At 42.2% G+C, this 4337-nt stretch overlaps 1 pseudogene; it reads left to right on the top strand.

Annotated features, from left to right (window-relative positions):
• Nucleotides 1-225: 225 nt before the first annotated feature.
• LOC100684156 lies at nucleotides 226-1520 on the top strand (annotated as a pseudogene).
• The last annotated feature ends 2817 nt before the right edge of the window (nucleotides 1521-4337 follow it).

Here is a 4337-nt window from a genome sequence, read left to right as displayed (position 1 = left end):
TATGGAATGGAATATCACTCAGCCATCAAAAAGAATGAAATCCTGCCATTTGCAGTAACATAGATGGAGCTACAGTGTATTGTGCTAAGTGAAATAAGACAGAGAAAGACAAATACTATAGGATATCACTCACATGTAACATTTAAGAAAGAAGACAGATGAATAGGTTCCTGGCCCGAGCCTGAGTCCTAGCCTCCTGAGTCACCCTCTTGCTCTCCGAACAGCATGAGCTTAACCACCTGCTCCACCTTCTCTTCCAACTACCGGTCACTGGGCTCCGTGCAGTTGCCCAGCCACCGGGTCCGACCCATCAGCAGCAGCGCAGCCAGCGTCTATGCAGGCATGGGGGGCTGGGCTCCCGGATCTCTGTATCCCGCTCCACCAGCTTCCGAGGTGGCTGGGGGTCCGGGAGCCCAGCCGTGGGGCTGGCCGGGGGTCTGGCGGGCATAGGGGGCATCCAGGGTGAGAAGGAGACCATGCAAGACCTGAATGACCGCCTGGGCTCCTACCTGGAGAGGGTGAGGAGCCTGGAGGCTGATAAACAGAAACTGGAGATGAAAATCCGCGAACACTTGGAGGAGAAGGGACCCCAGGTCAGAGACTGGGGGCATTACTTCAAGACCATCGAGCACCTGAGGGCTCAGATCTTTGCAAGTGCTATGGACAATGCCCGCATCGTTCTGCAGATTGACAATCCCCGACCTGCTGCTGACGACTTCCGAGTCAAGTATGAGATGGAGCTGGCCATGCGCCAGTCTGTGGAGAGTGACATCCATGGGCTCTGCAAGGTCATTGATGACACCAATGTCACTCGGCTGCAGCTAGAGACAGAGATCGAGGCTCTCAAGGAGGAGCTGCTCTTCATGAAGAAGAATCATGAGGAGGAAGTAAAGGGTCTATAAAACCAAATCGCCACCTCTGGGTTGACGGTGGAGTTGGATGCCCCCAAATCTCAGGACCTCAGCAAGATCAGGCAGATATCCGGGCTCAGTATGAAGAGCAGGCTCAGAAGAACTGGGAGAGCTGGACGAGTACTGGTCCCAGCAGATCGAGGAGAGCACCACACAGACCTCTGAGTTAGGAGAAGCTGAGATGAACCTCATGGAGCTGAGACATACTGCCCAGGCCTTGGAGATCAATCTGGACTCAATGAGAAACCTGAAGTCCAGCTTGGAGAACAGCCTGAGGGAGGTTGAGACTCACTAGACGATCAGATGCAGCAGCTCAACGGGGTCCTGCTGCACCTGGAGTCAGAACTGTCCCAGACCCGGGCAGAGGGGCAGCGCCAGGCCCAGGAGTATGAGGCCTTGCTGAATGTAAGGGTCAAGCTGGAGGCTGAGATTGCCACCTACCGTCACCTGTTGGAAGACTGGGAGGACTTCAATCTTACTGACGCCCTGGACAAGAGAAACTCCTTGCAGACCATCCAGAAGACCACCACCAGCAAGATCGTGGACGGCAAAGTGGTGTCTGAGACCAACAACACCAAAATTCTGAGGCATTGAGGCAGCAAAACAGGGTATCCTTTGAGGAGCAGGAGGCCAAAAAAAGGTTCAGAGGTAAAAAAAAAAAAAAAAAAAAGAAAAGAAAACTGATGAACACATGGCAAAAAGGGGGGGGGGGGAGGAGAGAAGGAAATAAACCAATAAGATACTCATAATGATAGAGAACAAACTGATGGTTGAGGGAGGGATGTGCGGGTGGCGGGGGGGATGAGCTAGATGGGTGAAAGGTATTGAGGACACTTGTTGTGATGAGTACTGAGTGCTATATGTAAGTGATAAGTGAATTCTACTCCAGAAACCAATATTGCACTATATTAACTAAATAAAACTGTAATTAAAAAAAAAAAAGAAAAAGAATGAAGTTGAACAGAAAAGAGACAGAAGATTATACAATGAAGAACAGACTTAGGGAACTGAGTGATTCCATCAAACATAATAAAACTCATATGATAGGAGGCCCAAAGAAGAAGATAGAGAGAAGAGGGCAGAAAATTTATTTGAGGAAATCATAACTGAAAACCTCCCTAAGCTGGGGAAGGAAACATATCCAGATGCAATAGGCACAGAGACCTCCCATCAATATCAACAAAAACAGGCCAACACCCAAATTTTGTAAATAAATTGGCAAAATATAGTGATAAAGAAAAAAATCTTAAAAGCAAAACCGAAAAATTGTTAACTTACAAGGAAAGATCCATAAGGCTAGCTGGAGACTTCTCAACAGAATCTTGGCACAGAAAGGTGTGGTATGATATACTCAATGTGCTGAATGGGAAAAATCTGCAGCCATAAATACTCTATCCAGCAAGCTTATTATTCAGAATAGAAGCAGATAGACAAGTTTCCCAAACAAACAAAAACTTAAGGGGTGTGAATGTTACCACCCCTGCAAGAAATAGTAAAGAGGACTGTTTGAGTGCAAAGCAGAGACCAAAAGTGACAAGGACAAGAAAGGTTCTGAAAAAATCTCCAGAAACAAGAAAACAAGTGATAAAATGGAAATTAATATATATATATCTATCGATAATTACTCTGAATGTATCTGGACTAAACATTCCAACAAAAGACATGTGTCAATGGATACAAAAACAAGACCCATCTATATGTTGACATTTTAGACCTAAGACACCTGCAGATTGAAACTAAGGGGATGAACAAATATTTATCACGCAAGTGAATATCAAAGAAAGCCAGAGTACTGATACTTAAAACAGACAAACTAAAATTTACTTATTTATTTTATTTTATTTATTTATTCATGAGAGAGACACACACAGAGAGGCAGAGACATAGGCAGAGGGGGAAGCAGGCTCCATGCAGGGAGCCCGATGTGGGACTTGATCCCAGGACTCCAGGATCATGCCCTGAGCCAAAGCCAGATGCTCAACCGCTGAGCCACCCAGGCATCCCACAAACTAAAACTTAAAATGAAGTCTATAAGAATAGATAAAAAGGATGTAATATCATAATAAAGGACACAATCCATTAAGGAGATCTAACAACTGTAAATATTTATGCACCCAGTATGGGAGCACCCAGATATTTTTTAAAAATAGTAATACACATAAAGGATCTAATTGGTAATAATAAAATAGTGGTAGGAGAATTTAATGACCCCACTTACATCAATGGGCAGATCATCTGAACAGAAAATAAATAAGGAAACAATGGCTGTGAATGACGCCCTGGAACAGATGGACTTAATAGATATATTCAGAACATTCTATTCTAAAACAGCAGAATACACATTCTTTTCAAATGCACATGGGACATTCTCCAGAATAGATCATGTATTAGGTCACAAATCAGGCATCAACAAATATAAGAACACTGAGATGATATCATGCTTCTTTCCTGACCACACACACAAACAAATGAAATTAGAAGTCAACCACAAGAAAAAATTTGGAAAGACCACAAATACATGGAAGTTGAATACATGCTTCTAAGAATGAATGGCTCAGCAAGGAAATCAAAGAACAAATAAAAAAAAATACATGAAAACAAAGATCCAAAACTTTGGGATGTAGGAAAAGTGGTCCTATGAGGAAAGTATATAGCCATATAGGCCTACCTCAAGAAGCAAGTAAAATCTCAAATACACAACCTAACCTTACACGTAAAGGAGCTAGAAAAAGAACAATAAACAAAGCTTACAGCCAGCAGAAGGGAAGAAGTAATAATGATGGGAGCCGAAATAAGTGATATAGAAACTAAAAACAATCAAAAAACCAAAAAACCCCACAATAGAACAGATCAGTGAACCAATGGCCCTGGTTCTTTGAAAAAATAAATAAAATTAATAACCCCTAGACAGAGTTATCAAAGAGAAAAGAGAAAGGATTCAAATAAATAAAATTTAAAAATGAGAGAAAAAATAACCAACACCACAGAAATATAAACAATTATAAGAGAATACTATGAAAAAATATATACTAACAAACTAGCAATCTGGAAGAAATGGACAAATTCCTAGAAACATATACACTACCAAAAGTGAAATAGGAAGAAATAGAAAATTTGAGGAGGTTCTCTCTCTCTCTCTCTCTCTTTGTGTCTCTCATGAATAAATAAATAAAATCTTTAAAAGAAAGGGCAGCCCGGGTGGCTTAGCGGTTTAGCGCCGACTTCAGTCCAGGGTGTGATCCTGGAGACCCGCCGGGATCAAGTCCCACGTCAGGCTCCCTGTATGGAGCCTGCTTCTCTCTCTGCCTGTGTCTCTGCCTCTTTCTCTCTGTCTCAATCTCTGTCTCTCATAAATAAATAAATAAATAAATAAATAAATAAATAAATAAATCTTTAAAAAATTAAAAAAAAATTTGAAGAGACCCA

The sequence above is a fragment of the Canis lupus genome, chromosome 25, assembly GCF_011100685.1.
Source record: "Canis lupus familiaris isolate Mischka breed German Shepherd chromosome 25, alternate assembly UU_Cfam_GSD_1.0, whole genome shotgun sequence".
Taxonomy (NCBI): domain Eukaryota; kingdom Metazoa; phylum Chordata; class Mammalia; order Carnivora; family Canidae; genus Canis; species Canis lupus.
The sequence above is the reverse complement of the archived record's forward strand: the minus strand, read 5'-3'. Positions and strand labels throughout refer to the sequence as shown.